Raw genomic sequence first — 17,213 nt, 5'->3', positions numbered from 1 at the left:
ATACATAAATCGGTTAGTGTTCTGAAGAATCATGATTAAATTAAATCATTGTAAATTGATACATCAAATCAATTTAATTTAGTTCTAAAGAATCATAATGAAATTGAATCATTTTGAGCTGGCATACATTAAATCAGTTGAATCATGTTCTAAAGAATCATAATTAAATAGAAGCATTGTGTTGACATGAATTAAATCAGTTGAATTATATTTTATAGAAATACAATCATATTTTCTCAGTGTGAGTTCTCAGTTTCTTCATTTTATTTGGAGCAATTTTCTTTCAGAATCTTCTTTCTACGCTTTACAAATCAACGTGATCTCTTCCTGTGCTATTACCCCACACTTCCTGCCTCAGGCTAAATTTAGCCTTCCGGTACACAGGAGAACAACAGAGGGAGGGTGTGAGTGAGAAAGAGAGAGATAAAGAGTGAGAGAGAGAGAGAGAAAGAAAGAAAGAAAGAAAGAAAGAAAGAAAGAAAGAAAGAAAGAAAGAAAGAAAGAAAGAAAGAGAGGTAGAAGGAAAAGCAGGGAGAATAAATGACTTCTAATAAAACTATAGAAAAAGTGCAGATAATGCGCTGAATAGATACAGTATAATCATTGGACTAGTATGGTGTCCCCATGTCCCATGGCTTTTGCCGTGTCTTATGGAATCTAAAAAGTGCTTCACAGACCTGTGGGATATGTGTGGGCTCTCCTGCACTGAACATGGATAAATTTAATAAGATACATAAATTATATAGAGTGACATGCAAAAGTTTGGGTACCCTGCATAGTCAGGACCTTGTAACACAGCTCTTGTAGTATTGTGCTATATAAGTTGAATTTTGTGGTGAATGTGATTTCTGCTGATGACTCTTATATAAAGTTTATCAGTATCAGAGTCTGATAAATCTTCCTGAAGGTCTTTTTGCAGTTAAATGTGGTTTGTGGTTTGCTGTTTTTGCAATCAGAGACCTCAGCTTGACTTTAACTGTTCTGCTTAGTGTAACTGTTTCTTAACTGCTTCATGAACTGAGGAAAAGGCTTTGCTGTTATCTACTAGTGTTCTCATGCTCTGTGGGCATCACATATTTGGGGACACTTTACAATGTACAAGGTACATGTACAAGGTACATCAATTAATTTATAACAGTACTAAACATTGTTAAATGGTTATGTATCATTAAGCCCCATCTAAGTAGTAATCAAGGCATTACTAAACATTACAAATGTATGCTTCAGAATATTGTAAATACTGTTAATAAGGCCTGTTTGTTAACATGTATACAGCTCTGGAAAAAATAAGAGACCACTTGTTTGAATTAACCAATTGAAAACCTCTGGAATATAATCAAGATGAAGATGGATGATCACAAGCCATCAAACCAAACTGAACTGCTTGAATTTTTGCACCAGGAGTGAAATAAAGTTATCCAAAAGCAGTGTGTAAGACTGGTGGAGGAGAACATGCCAAGATGCATGAAAACTGTGATTAAAAACCAGGGTTATTCCACCAAATACTGATTTCTGAACTCCTAAAACTTTATGAATATGAACTTGTTTTCTTTGCATTATTTGAGGTCTAAAAGCTCTGCATCTTTTTTTATTTCAGCCATTTCTCATTTTCTGCAAATAAATGCTCTAAATGACAGTGTCAATGGCATTTAAGGACAATATATCATCAACATTTTGATCATGACAGGCATACTGTTAAAAATGAAATGAGATAATAGATTAAAATTGAATAATTTCCTAACTAGTGTCAATTAATAATTAGTAAAATAATGTACCAAAATGTGTTACCAATTATTTTAATTTTAACAGTGCTAGGCAGCTGCTTAGAGAAGATCATTGCTGCTAACTTGGGATTTGATAGGTTTGTAAATAAAACATATTTATTATGCCATTACTTTTTATACTTTTACTTATTTTAAGTTGTTAAATTTAGCAATTTTATGTAGAATATGCAGAAGAATTTGTTATCATAATAATATAATGTTTATTGCTATAATTTTCAGGACAGTATATCATCCACAATTTGTTTTTAGCATGACAAGTTATGACATGATATTAATTATTATATGAAATTAGATATTAGTTTAAAATTTAATAATGTCCTTACTAGTGTCAATTAATAATTAGTTAATAATTACATTAACTAATGTACCATAGTTTAACAGTGCTAGGTAGCCGCTTAGAGAAGATCATGGCTGCTGACTGTTGGGATATGATAGGTTTGTAAATAAAACATATTTAAATATATGTTAAATTTAGCCAATAAAGAGCAATTTTGATGTAGAATATGCAGAATATGTGTCTCTATAGAATAGAATAATGCAGATATTTCTATTTAGAGAATCAAAAACCCAAGTAATCTTCATAAGACTGCATATTAAAACGTGCGAGTGTGTGTTATAGTGAGAGAGCGAGAGAGGGAGAGCACAGCAGGGCCAGTGTTAATTACCCATGTGTGCCTGGTGTTGGCTGACACTAGGCTAGGTCACTCCGATGCTGCATTGCCCAGTTGGCGCACTGCCCAGGCCCTCACAGTCTCCTTCACTGGGCTGGACTCTCTCATTCACCTGTCAAGGACAACCCGAATTCACCCGAAGTTAAACAGGCCATGTCTGCTCCATAAACCAGAAATCATTAGTGTTTAGCTCTGAAATCAGCTTCTGATCAGTGTCTGTCCTTGCAGAATCCACGTATCTCCACCAGGTGGAGCTGCAGGTTGATGCCCATATGTTTAAAGCAACATCACATTAGTAGTGCATACTACAGTACTTTATAGAGCATGGAAACTAAACATTGTTATGAGAAATGCAGAGCTGTTAAAGTGCCGGTCTGTATTATTTTGTTTCTAAACTGAAAGCAGAAGCATTTCTGAGTGGATAAAGGATAAAATATTGTGTTTAATGGTACCAGTGTGCTGGAACCACCATCCCTGCTAATCTGGTCGCTTTTAGTGGTAGTTCTTCTGGTCACGTCACACGTCTTTACGCACTTACGTCACACGTACAGCCTCTAAAAGAGGATCCAGGTCAGTTTTACTGTACGTGAGCGGCTGGTGGAGCAACGGAGACTTCAGAAGAGGAAACTCAGAGATCAGTAGCTCATTCACTCATAGTAAAAACAAAGAAACGAAGGAGTGAAGCTTCTGACTGAGCGCACTCTCAGATTCATTCGCTCTGAAAGGAGACTGCACCACACCCGCCCAGTTTAAAATTATTCGTCCACATGCTTTGTGCAATTACCCATTCTCACCAGAGAGGGCCCTAAATCTCTTAAACATCCCTAAAGGGCTTTAAAGCTTTAAATAATCTGGAAGAGACTGGCTTATGTGGTTTCTTATGCAGTATTTCAAGGTATCGTTTGTAAAAATGGACAAACAGACACAGTAGCATGGCTAAAAACAACATTAGCAACCAGCATAGTGAAAGTTGCATTTGATTTTGGATATATATGCTTGGTCATGTTTATGCTGGTCAGTCTTTCTGGTGAAGGGTGGGACTTATTGGTAAACAAATGCCATGTCGAGCATTACAGGAACTCCCGTTCCTTTTTCTGGTTTCCCAGAGCCCCACTTAGCTAGTTTTACTATGGTGCTTTAAAGCTACTGAAGCTTACAAGCACTGGATTCTAACAAATGATCAATTAGCATGAAAAAGAGTGTGTTTAAATCCTCATATTAAATCATTTCTTGCCAGGCTCCAAGTGGTCTAAGCGGACTAAGGCACTGCCCCTATGATCAGGAGATCACCGGTTCGAATCCTGTTCATGTAGCTTGCCATCACCTACCGGAGTCAGGTGGGTGGGTAGATGGCGCTCTTTCTCCCCTCATCACTCCAAAGGGTGATGTCGCTTATCACAGGGCGTCTGTGAGCTGATGTATCAGAACCGGGTCGCTGCGCTTTCCTCGGAGTGACCTGTGATGCTACTCGGTAATGCTGCATCAGCAGCAGTTCAAAAAAAGGTGATGGCTGATTTTACATGTATTGGAGGAGGCATGTGCTAGTCTTAATCCTTGTGGTGTTGTGGCATCTGTAGCACACTGTTAAGACCATGCTAAAAAACAGTTTTTTTAATCCAGTACTGTTAACTGGTTTTAGATGGTCTAAACTGGTCTTTGGTGGTCATGGGAATTATCAATTAGCATGAAAAAGGGCCGTGCTTAAATCCTTATATTAAATAATTACTTGCCTCAAACTGTGTTGTTTTTAGATTATCTTATGTGGTTTCTAATGCTGTATGTTATGCTGTCATCTGTAAAAATGGATGAACACACATAACCCTGAGCCACACTGACAAATGCTGACAAATGATCAGTTAGCATAAAAAAAAAGATTTTAAAAAGGTGGCTAAAAACTATTAGCAATGTTAAAGCCTAAAATCTGCTTGTGTTTTTTCCCATTAAATGCTATATACTGTACAGAACAGATAATTTCTCAGCAGTTTCTTTTGCTGGTGGTTTATTTTTCTGGCCATGGCTAGTGAGTGTTTGCTTCTAACACTTGCCCAGTCTCCCTGAGCCCCACACCCTGAGTCAGTGGCTCGCCACGGGGCTTAAGTTTTAAATCCAGCCCCTGGTCCCTGCAACCCCCCAGGCTGGGTCTAATCTCCGGGCCTCGTGAAGCCAGTCTAGCGTAGGTAAAGCTGCAGATGGCCTGGAGGACACACACACACTCACACACACACTCCTCAGTGTCCGATATGTCCTCCTCGTCCTCCACACCAGCTCTGCAGGGCACTTTAATCTCACACTCGGTTATGGTACCTTAGTTATGCTGCTGGTTTCTCTCTCTCTCTCTCTCTCTTTGATGTGTCTCGCTCGGCAGTGCAGTTCAGTGCCGGACACGGTATCGACCGGCTGCTCATGTAACGGTGCTGAGAACAGCCACACCACAGGAGCTGTGCAGCTTCAACACTGCCTTATTACTGTGATAAAAAAAAACCCTCGCTGTGTATTAAACTGTCCAAATCACTCTGTCTTCATACTTTTGTCAATTACTGCCATTGATTGGTTGGAGTCTGTATTGACTGGTTTAGTATTGACCCCCAGTATAGGGGGAATTTTGGTTGTTTATTTTTCTTAGGCTAGAGAATTACTTGCTGTTTGGCCATGAGTTTATATGGATTGTCTGCACTGTGAGCGTAACTGTTTTTGTGTACGTGCTACATGTGTTACTAGAGGCTTCCACTGGAGATATGCGCAGACTCAGTAGCCATAACAAGCAGAAAAATCTAGTTTTTCATGCATTATTGAGTTAAACACTATAAACTGTCAGTGATTTTGGTAGTCCAACTTTTGGTTTCCAGTATTTCGATCTCTCCCCAACAGATGGGTGAGGCTGATGTTTAGATGGCCACAGAGTGAACTGGCTTGCCTATAAAGACTTTTTGTTTTGTTTTTCTGTTCCGTTTTTCTCATACTCAGATTTTATACATATGATTTATCGCAATATATGTAGTGTAACTGCTGTATTGTGACCCTGCTCTAGCTAACACCAAGTAAAACTATAACTTATAGCTGTTGATCAGTTATGGAAAAAGGCTTAGTGAATAATCAAATGAACAAAATTTTAAAAAGTTTCAGTGTGCATGATGAAATGAAATGATTGATAATCAATGATAATCTTGCATTAGCTGCTTTGAGTGTTGGCTACTGAGGGACCAGCAATGCAAATCATAGAAGCATAGTAAAATATTATACACTTTTTGCCTATGTTTTGTTGTTTTTTTAATGTTTATCACAATGAAAATTACCACATTTTTCACACTATAAGGTGCATCGGATTATAAGGCACACTATCAATAAATGTCTTATTTCTGGTCTATTTTCATACATAAGGTGCAGTGGATTACAAAGCACATTTAAGAGGCACTATAAGGAACTTCTAATTCAGTAAGTGTCAAAACGTATCTTTATTATTAAAAATGGCCTCCATCAACACCCAAAACAAACTTAAAGAAACATATTAACATATTAACTTTAGTGTCTCTTAGGTTCGTGTTGCCTCAGCCTTCCTCTCACCAGCAGTGTATCTCTCGAGTGAAGGCTGAGTCAAAGTCTTTATGCTGGTCCAACGCGTGCCAGCTGGGGCAGACCCAGGCTGCACGTCATGGTGTGGGGCAAACCCACTGTTCCTGACTATAACCTACTTTGGTTCAAGCTGGGAACTTTTTAGGTTCCAGAATTAGGTTCGTGAACAGAAATGGAAAGTATATTGTGTTTAAAAGTGTGCAATTCCTTTGTTATGATATTGTTATCATTATATGTGTGCCTTTAATGGTCATAAAATGGCAACAGGTTTGACACAGGTTGCAGAATCTTTAAAATGCAAAGTGCTCTTTTTTACTAAGTTTAGTGATTTATATTAAACATAAACCGCACTTCATCCAATGAAACAGAATTATTTACAGTTTATTCTTTGTAATGAAATGTAAAGTGTGTCAGTGTTACTTAAGCACTGTTGATATCCATGGTATTCTCAGAACTGTATACAGTGATATGCATCACAATTAACAATATGTTAAAATATTCTCATATCAACCACACGTTTCTCGCAGACAGACAGTGAGCAGAGGCTGGATTAAGGATTAGGTTTTGTTCTTTTCTGGAAGCTTGTGGGTTAGTGAGCATTGCTGGTAGCGTAGTTGATACTGGGCTCTGTAGTGCTGTATTTGTCTGCTGAATAGAAACAATGGGAATGAAATTTGATCAGGTGCAAGTGAAACCCAAGAGCTTCATGAACCTGGTCTTCTCTTTGCATATTTGGTTTCTTGGGTCATCCCTCAGAAACGTAGCTGTGGTACAAACTGTGCTTAAAGCAGTATCTACTACTGAACTGATGATGCACATACTGAATGAGAAAACCTAAGTGAGCAGTGGCTAGTTTACAGTGTCCAGTATGCCTGTAACTATTTTTTATTTTTTTGATAATGCCTTGTCCCAAAAATTATTGCGATAGATAGATAGATAGATAGATAGATAGATAGATAGATAGATAGATAGATAGATAGATAGATAGATAGATAGATAGACAGACAGACAGACAGATAGATAGATATATAGATACTTTATTTATCCCGAAGGAAATTTAGGCATCCAGCCAGCAACAACACAATAAAATAAGAAACATATTCAAACATAAATTAAAACAAAGAAGAATAGAAAATATATAAGGCTATAAAAAACTTACTATACAAGGTAAAGATATATATGTAAACAGAACAGTGCAGTAGATGTTGCTAATGGTCATTAAATAATTAAATAATTGAATATGAAAGTGACTGATGTGACATATAATATAAATATGCATCTGTAACAAATATAGTTCTAAAAAGAGAATGTGAATACTGTGAATAATCAAGACAATTTTAGACAATTTAATATGATATAATGGTCATAAAATTGCATAAAAATACATTTTAAGAGCAATTAAGCTTTTTTGTAAGAATATTTAGACATTGGAAACAACAGCTTAACAGGAGAAAAAGAAAACCTCCTTAACTTTCAATGGAAGTAAATGTGAAAATAGTTTATTTCTAGTAATTTAAAGAATTTCTATTGGTGCATTCATCAAGAATTTGTGACAAACTGTAAAAAAAACAGTTAAGTTTGTGCATTTAAATTATGTACTAAATTAAGAATCAACAAAAAGATGAAGATGGAGATACTTGTCTTTCATTGGATAGCAATAATCTGAGGTTAGCAAATATTATTGAGGTCTTTATATTGTATAATAAATCAATAACTTAATGATCGTAACAGGCCTAGTGTTAATCTAGGTTCATCTAGGTTAATCTAGGTTGTCTCTGCAGCTCCAGCATTGTATGGTAAACCTTTGTTTCAGGCCAAGATTGATGGCTGAATGTGGTCAGGGATGATTAAAGCAGGTCAGCAGATCACCATGTGGATGAGAACTTCTCATGAGTCTCTGAACCAATAAGTTTAAATACAGTTGTGGTCTGAGGTTTGCGTTCAGATGCGATGGTGGACACATCGTTAATGGACTGGCATGCTAAAAGGCATGCTGAGGTTTGCGTTCAGATGCGATGATGGACACATCGTTATTGGACTGGCATGCTAAAAGACATGGGATGGCAGTACATAATAAATTGTTCCTGAAGGATATGGATTGGGAAGGCCCACACCTGTAAAAGTAGTGAGGTGTTATCTTGTGAGTGAGGATAAAGATTGGTCAGCATGCTAAGGGCAAGACATCATGAATTATCAGAGTTGGAGCCAGGCCTGATAGTGGGTGCCAGCTGAATGGGACATTCAGTTTCTGATGTTGTCCACATTGGACAGTGCAGTGGATGGGAAATGATCGTGACCAGCAGTGTCTGTCTAGAATTGTCCATGCAAACAAAAATCACATTCAAATTCGCATAAAATTTTATGTTTGAAACTAGATTATTTACTTACTGTAGGAAGCTATATTTTTGGGCTAGTTGGTGTTAAAATATACTAAACTAAAATGTTAATATAAACTACTTATTAGTAGTTTTATACTTGTTAGGTCCTACTAATCCCGAATAGCTTGGAGAAATTAAAAATGTGTTTTTTCTTCGTTTTTGTCAGTTCCTCTTTCAGGTCTTATAACACAGTAATAATATCAGACAGACACATGCCCTGAGCTCTTTTACTCCAGAAGACATACAGCGGCACAAAAATATAATCATTTAAAATGTAAAAAGTAGCAGAATTGTTATATTTTCCAGGAATGTTTTGGTCAAAATTTTACCAAGCACCTTTTTTTTTTTTTACTTATTTTTAAATGTATAGACTTTAAATATATTCACACATAAGATATATTTTCAAAAATGGTTAGACTAGAGTATTTTTAAAAGTTGAAAAAATAAGAATATTGATGATAGTTCATTACATGACTTATTACTTTAACAAAATACATGGAGAGCATCAGGCAGAGTTATTTTTCTGGATAATCCTTGATAATCACGCCTATAGGAAACATGTAGATACTAAGAACCTGACACTCAGAGCAGCCTATACCTTTCAGGATTTTGATCAGGACACACAAAGAAAACTAAAATCTATATAAAGTAGTGCCATACCTAGCTTTAGTTTGAGTGCATGTAGTTTCACACTTTTTCTGTGGAGACTTTTGACTAATTTACTGATATTATTTGGTTTGAAACATCATATAAATATGTTTGAAGGTAAATAAAATTGGTTGGGGTGAGGAGATTTCACTTTTTTAGGTGTTTTTCTCAATGGCAATCGAGATGTTTAGAAAGAGTAAGTTCCGCCCTTTCTAACCATGTATGTTTATATGTGAAGGGATTCCTGAGTAATTAAGCTGAGAACACAAGGTGCATTTTTGGATGGAAAATCCGTCCGTAGGGTTCTAAGGGTTAAGGGAAAAGCTTGATGAAAATTTTCTGTCTAGCAACATATGGAAGGTATATGTTAGATAGTTAGCATGCTACAAGTCACAATACCAGTTAGCATTACTTCCTTCACACAGAGCTAGAACTGGTGTCTGCTCACTTCCGTTAGTGTTAGCTTTAACAGATGTTATAATAGTAGGTTAGCTCAGGATTAGGGCCTTGTTCCACCGCTTGTGTTTTTGAATCCGGTCTCTTCCTCCTCGTGAATGAGAGTGAATAACTGTTTACGGGTCCTCGGGGACAGTTCCTGAAACAGTAAGCTAGCATTAGAACTGAAAATACTATTTCCAGCTCCTTCCGCTAAAGCGCTAGACTAACGCCTCCTTCCTGAGCTCGGCTGATGGAGGGGGCGGAGGGTTCTGTGCCGATTCGGGTCCCGGGAGGCAGGTGTTAGGCCGGATTCAGTGCTAGGAAGAAATGTTTTGACTACTCGGATGCTTTTTCCAGGCTTCGGGGTGGTCTCGCCTGTCTCATCTCAGCAGGCAGTTGTAGATTTGGGGTCAGGGGGAGGAGACTGCGTGCTCTTCCAGATTGGGAATGCTTTTTTTTGGGGCTGAGGGTTTTGTAAAAGTGTAGTATTAAACTGTCTGGAATGGTTTAAAAGAACATGCAAAGACAAGAAAAAGAATTATTATTTTAAAGCGGCAGTCTGAATTATTTTGTTTCTGAGTGGAGAAGGGATAAAATATTGTGTTTAATGGTACCAGTGTGCTGGAACCACCATCCCTGCTAAACCTAATATACAGTTGCAAGAAAAAGTATGTGAACCTTTGGAATTACTTCCAAATTTTTGCATAAATTGGGCATTAAATGTGTTCTAATCTTCTTCATCAAGTCACAACAATAGACAAACACAGTCTGCTTAAACTAATAGCACACAAAAAAACGATGTTTGCATGGTTTCATTAAACACAATATGTTAACAATCACAGTGAGGGGGAAAAAGTATGAGAACCTTTGGGTTTAATAACTGGTTGAAAACCAGCAAAAGAGCTAGCGCTTAGCGCGTTTAGCGGCTAATGCTAATGCTGCTCCAGCAGTGCTAACCAAAGTTAGCAGCAGGCTACAGACAAATAATACTCACCTCTGAACATCAAATGAGCTAGTGGTTAGCGGCGTTAGCGGCTAATGCTAATGCTGCTCCAGCAGTGCTAACCAAAGTTAGCAGCAGGCTACAGGTCGATAATACTCACCTCTGAACGGCAAAAGAGCTAGCCCTTAGCACGGTTAGCGGCTAATGCTAATGCTGCTCCAGCAGTGCTAACCGAAGTTAGCAGCAGGCTACAGGCTGATAATACTCACCTCTCAACAGCAAAAGAGCTAGCGGCTAATGCCGCTAATGCTAATGCTGTTCCAGCAGTGCTACCCAGGGTTAGAAGCAGTCTACAGGCTGATAATAGCTATTGTGTTTTTTCTATAAATGTGATTGTACAGTTGGAATACTTTTGATTTACGTTATGTTGTTTAGTGTAATTCGTTGCAATTAGGGTTGCCACCTTTCAGAATTTAAAATAAGAGACGCCCACCATGGCTTCTCTGGGCTATGTCCAACACAGGCCTGAGACCTGTGGGACGGGGCACCCGCAGCAGTGGTATGTTTTATTCTGTGCTGGTGTTTTTAGTAAACCACTTATTATAATATTTTTGGTAATGATCACTGGACACTGTATTGCTCAAACATATAAATATTTTGACACAAAATACATAAAAAATTGGCATCTCTGTGGTGCTGCAGATAAGAGGCATGGACCTGTTTTTCTCTGTAAAGCTGCTTTGTGCCAACATTTGTTGTAAAAAGCGCTATATAAATAAATTATAAAATTGAATTGAATTGAAATCTGTACAAAAGTTTTTAATCTAAGAAATCATTTCTTAGATGTTTTTTTGTAAAGATGAACACAGTTGTTAAGAGAAAATGGACATTTATGGAAATATGAATCACGTTCGCGTCCCGAATTGGTTTAATACGGGATCCAACATTTATTTGCCAAATAAAGGAGGATTCCCTATTTTATGGGATGGGTGGCAACCCTAGTTACAACCAGTGATGGGAGTAACAGCGTTACGGGTCTGAGGCCTTCATACGGTTTCTGCTGCACGTCTCTGTTGCTTTATCTCTTCGTATCATCGCCATTTCACTGTTCCACGGCTTTACTCCAGGTAGGAATATTATAGGATATAGAAATATATAAATATAGGATGCCCGTTACATGTTTTTGAGAGAATGAGAGAATTGTTGAATTCTTTTTAGAGGTGGACAGGCCAAGTTCCGTTTTAAGGACGTTAAGCTCTCTTTAGCTGCTCCAGTTTTTTGCTGTTTCTCTTTTCCCCCTTGGTGAAGCTGTTTGATCCAGCTGTATAACTGTTATATTAATACCGTTTTAGCGGTCATTAGATTGTTGTTTTTGTTCATTCTTTTGTTTTGTTTATATATACATTTTTCCTTTGAGTGTGGCTTGCTTTGTTTAATTTTTCGTTTTTTTTTTTTTTTTTAGTATTATAAGTCTTAATAATTTTCTATGGTTGTGTGGAGTTTTTCGTTTCTATTTCTTGGAACTTGTTAGATTATATTTTTGTCAACATTTTGGGTTCATTTTCGTTTGTTATTTTACTAATAAAATTAGTAATTGCATAATTTATTTTCTTTTGTTCATTTTTTTTACAGGGCAAAAAACAAAAGTAGCGCAATAGTTACTTTTACTGGTAACTATTTACTTTTATAGTGGAGTAACTCAGTTACCTTTTTGGAGAGGTAACTAGTAACTTTTTTTAACTAGTTACTTTTTCAATGCAACGTGCCCAACACTGGTTACAACGCTTCCCTGCTTGATTGGACAAGGATGTGATCACTACAGTCTGGACCAAGGCCTTTAAAGTGTCCAGCTTTGGTTTGTGTTTAATCTGATGCACACATTTTGGCACAGGCCCATTTCAGGCCTTTATAAAGCATCATGTCCTAGAGTCAGTACTATTAGCACTTGTGTGTGCTCCAGGCTGTGGCTTTTAGTGTGTGTGTGTGTATCTGTGGGAGTGTGTATCGGAGTGCAGCAGACAGATGTGGGCAGGGGGTCTCTTTTGAAGAAGACCTTGCTCCCACACTGCTGCCCTGCTGTCTGCTCTCAGTGCCTCCAACGCACGCACACACTCACACACACACACACACACATACACACACACACACACTCACACCACATTTGCACACATGCCTCAGTCTCTCAGAGCTTTAAAACAGTGGAGTATGTAACCTCTGTTTCAGGAGGCCGTGTTTAATTCTTTATAAGCATTCGGCTCGACGCTCTTTCTGGAATGGACTGTTCTGGGAACAGAGGAGATGAGAGGTTACAGCGCTGCTGGAATACTTCACTTTCAGAAGGGTCCTCGTGTGGCCTGATGGGAGGCCTGAATAAGTGCAGTTGAATGCTAGAGATATAATTATCATCACCGCTTCTATTACCATATAAATGGTTTACACATGCGTGATCACGCTCGAACACAGTCAAACGCAATAATGGCTCTGTAAATATGTGTAGTACCTTCGTTCTTATGCATTAATAAATGTTAATGTTGCTTTTTAAGACTGCTATAAGATTGTACATTTACAAGAAATTCACAATAGTATTGAAACACCTGCTCGTTTGTTGTTTTTATAGTTTATGTGGCTTTTGTTGGAGTAACTGTCTCTACTGTATAGAAAATGCTTTAGACAAGATTTTAAAGCATTGCTGTGAAGATTTGTTTGCATTCAGAGATTAGTGGCCAAAAATGTATATCACAGTATTTTGCAAGATTCTTACAGCTTTGCAGTATATCACGGTATTTTTTGAATTATTTTTTATTTATAGTTTTTTGTATGACTGGGCTTTAGTATAGGGTTGTGACTTACTCTAATGTTAGGAGTACATTTAATATAAAAATTAAGGCTTTAAATTAAGGCTTTGATTACTATTGGGGTTACTTTTTTTAATTAGTTTATCTTTTTATTAATATTTTATTATATTTTATTTATTTTATTCATTTATTATTTCTTTTTGTTTTTTATTTTAAAGATTTATATTTTGATTCTTATGTTCTTAGTTCATTATTATTCATTTTATAATTTCTAATAGTTTTTATAATTTTACTTTACTTTTATTATTGCCTTTTTATTTATTTTATATTTTATAAATTCTTTATATTTTATGTGTCAACTTGTTTTATATGGTCTTTTAGAATTTAAAATGTTACATATCAATTTTATTCATAAAATGGTGATTTAAAATTAGTATTTTTTTTATTTATTTATTTATTTTTGCTATTTTATTCCTTATTATTTCTAATTTCTTATTAAATGTTTTTAATCCTTTTGATGCTATAATTGCTTGGCAACATTGTAAATGAGGGTCACCAAGTTGGTTCCTCTGTGTACTTTGATGCTCCTCAGCATCCACTGTCAGTCGCTGTCATTCCCAGTCTCTTCCACTGTGTTATAATATCACTGACAGTTGGCTGTTGAATATTTAGTAAAGGACTGGATCCTATCACTGTACCACTTTGTACCACTCTGGAGTTCACTGAGCTCCTGATAGTGACCCATTCTTTCACTAATAATGTTTGTAGAAGCATTCAGCATGACTAGCTGCTGCTTTTATACACCTGTGACCTTGGAAGAGTGATTGGAACCTGAGTTCAGTGATTTGGACACGTGAGTAGGGCTGCACGATATTGGAAAAAAGGATATTGCAAATGTTCTTTTTTCGACAATATATATTGCGATATTAAACAATGCAGGGCCAATGACGTCACCAGCTTAGCCCCCACCCGTGCGCTGTCTCACGTCTGAAGGAACAAGATCTGAATCAGCGCCGAGCACTTACAAACCGAGGAAAACAGCTAAACAACAGTAATCTGCCCTTTAATCAGGCATTTAAATGGCTTTATAAAAGGTAAATAAGACCATTTTTATGGGAATTCAGCTGTAACTGGAAATATCTGCCATGCAAAACTGTGCTGAACTGAGGTGCACAGCTTTCGACACGTGGGTTTACAAGCACGTGCCCAACCATGTGGATTGAGGCCATGCAGTTTTACGCTTCACACTCCCCCTCACGCTTCTTAGGGAGCAGCCGCCTGTCACTCACACAGACACAGAGACAGCGCTGTGTATCTACTTCTTGCGTCAAAAATCAAGAAGTATTGATTTAATTGCCTTAAGTGAGTGAATACTTTTGACAATATAGAGTCATCCTGATGTTTCGCTCACCCACTGGGTATGTGGACGTGAAAAAAAAAAAACTCACACAAGTTGTCTTCCTCACGAAGCAGGAAATGCTGTTTCTGCCTGTTCATCCACTCCATGTACTAACTGTCACATTAAGCTGATGGAGGAGAGTCTATAAACAGTAAAGACTCCAGCGCCTGTTGCTGACTTGTGTTTCCTTGTGTCATGCTGGATCTCATGGGACGTACAGCGCACTCAGCAAGCAGAGGAGAGTTTATGAGCAGTTTGGGAATACATTAATGTCACAGCAAACAGCAAGTAGTACAAAATGCAGAGATACAGACATTACATGCTGTAGGTCATCATTCACTGTGTAATCAGAACATTCTGTGCATCCACATGTGCATAATACACACACACACTGAAGATTACATAGATGCTCAGAAGCTAAGAATGCTGGGTAGAAGTAGAATTATGTAGTATTGTACTATACTGTATCTACAGCTGGGCGATACATTGATAGTTTAGATTAATTCGAATTTACAGTTAAGGACGACTTTTTTAAATGAAAATTGCATTTTTTAACTTCTGTAGTTGAGAGTGACCCTACTCCCGTGCGCTTTCCCCACAAACACACACACACACACACAAACAACAACAATGACACAGAGACTGGGGGAAAGCTGGAGCTTGTGTAAATTAGTTCGGTTTTACAGCGACGGAAAATGTGTCAAAAACGTTTTCCTCTAAAGGACACCCAATTTGAATAGATTCACTCGATGAGTCGACTCTACACTCTGAAAAAAAAACAAGTGACCCCTTTTCAGAACAGTTTCTCTGATTTTGCTACTAATAGGTATATGTTTGAGTATAATAAACATTGTTGTTTTATTTGCAGAAAGAATATTTGCAGCTTTCAAACCTCAAATAATGCAAGAAAAACAAGTTCATATTCATAAAGTTTTAAGAGTTCAGAAATCAATATTTGGTGGAATAACCCTGTTTTTTAATCACAGTTTCCATGCAGGTTGGCATGTTCTCCTCCACCAGTCTTACACACTGCTTTTGGATAACTTCATGCAACTTCTGGTGCAAAAATTCAAGCAGTTCAATTTGGTTTGATGGCTTTTGGTAAAGTCTAAGAAACTCATAATTTTAAAGCCTAGATTTGAACCATGAGTTTTAGTAGGGGGAAAATCTATTAAAATCTGCAATTTAAAGATACAGCTCTAACTGTATCATGTTGTATTGAATCATTGTGTCATGATTAGCATGTTAGCTCATGGCAGTTGCTAGCCCTAGGCCAACACATCAGCTTGTGGCTATCAGGTCATCTTGTGGCTGCAGTGGCTTGCCCCCTTATCTGCACACACATCAGCCTTTTCTGCCAGTCAGTGGAAAACTGTGGAAGAAAACAACTGAATGATTCAGTGCTGTGGTTGTTACGCTGAGATGACATTTTCTTTTGTTTATTGCATTATGAAGCATTGCTTTTCCTTAGTGTTTACACTGCTGTTCAAAATACGACATTAAAATAAACTGCACTTGGTTGTAGATCAATCTAGAAAATTGCAACATATATGTTTCTCCTAACCCAATAGCTTAAAAAAAAGATTATGATGCTAAATAATTAAATTATACTGTGGCTCATTTCACAGCGTTTTGTAAACGTGTTTAAAGTATTGATTAAAGCATCTGAAAGACCTTTTGGGGTGAAAATCGTAATATAATTATAATAAAATATTACTAATGTTAAAAATCTACACTACATAAGTTATTATTGATTATTAAAAATATATATATTTATATAACAAATAATTTTGTTTGTTTTAAACACATCTGTTACGGCCAGATTTTGGATTTTGCCATTATTTGTGTGAACTGCACTTTTTCTAGATAATTTTATATACGTTTTTTTATTGTCTTTTTTAAAAGTGTCTCTATTGATTCTTTTCTGTTCATTCTGACTTACATTATATAGACAGAACTATTAGAACCAAAGGGTTACATGCCAAAATCATCACAATCATCATAACAGAAAATGCGGGCTTAAAAAAACTTTCACCATTGTTGCAAAAATAACGACTTTACAGTAGAAGGAAAAAATGCCCTGTGTAAGTCCATGGGAAAAGAGGTAAAAGATTTTAAAGCAGAAGGTGCTGAGTCATCTAGCGGGCTAAGCACTGCCACTATGATCAGAAGATCACCGGTTTGAATCCTGTTCATGTAGCTTGCCATCAGCTGCCGGAGCCCTGAAAGAGCACAATTGGTCTTGCTCTCTCTGGGTGGGTAGATGGTGCTCTCTATCACTCCAAAGGGTGATGTCTGCAGCACAAGGCGTCTGTGAGCTGATGTATCAGAACAGAGTCGCTGCACTTTCCTCTAAGGGTGCTGTGATGCTGCTCGGCAATGCTGCATCAGCAACAGTTCGAAAAGAGGCGGAGTCTGACTTCACATGTATCAGAGGAGGCATGTGATAGTCTTCACTGTCCTGGTGTTTAGGCATCACTAGTGATAAGGGGAGTCCTAATGAGTGGGTTGGGTAATTGGCCATGTTAATTGGGGAGAAAATTGAAAAAAAAAAAGATTTTATTGCAGGTCATATTGGAGCATTTAA

General features: G+C 37.2%; 1 protein-coding gene across 6 annotated transcripts in view; it reads left to right on the top strand.

Annotated features, from left to right (window-relative positions):
• oxr1a (oxidation resistance 1a) overlaps nt 1-17,213 on the top strand; it is a 389,372-nt gene that overhangs the window by 328,203 nt on the left and 43,956 nt on the right. The gene's annotated exons all lie outside the window — the stretch shown is intronic.

Source organism: Astyanax mexicanus, chromosome 1 (assembly GCF_023375975.1).
Source record: "Astyanax mexicanus isolate ESR-SI-001 chromosome 1, AstMex3_surface, whole genome shotgun sequence".
NCBI lineage: Eukaryota > Metazoa > Chordata > Actinopteri > Characiformes > Acestrorhamphidae > Astyanax > Astyanax mexicanus.
Note: the sequence above shows the minus strand (reverse complement) of the source record. Positions and strands in the feature narration are given on the sequence as shown.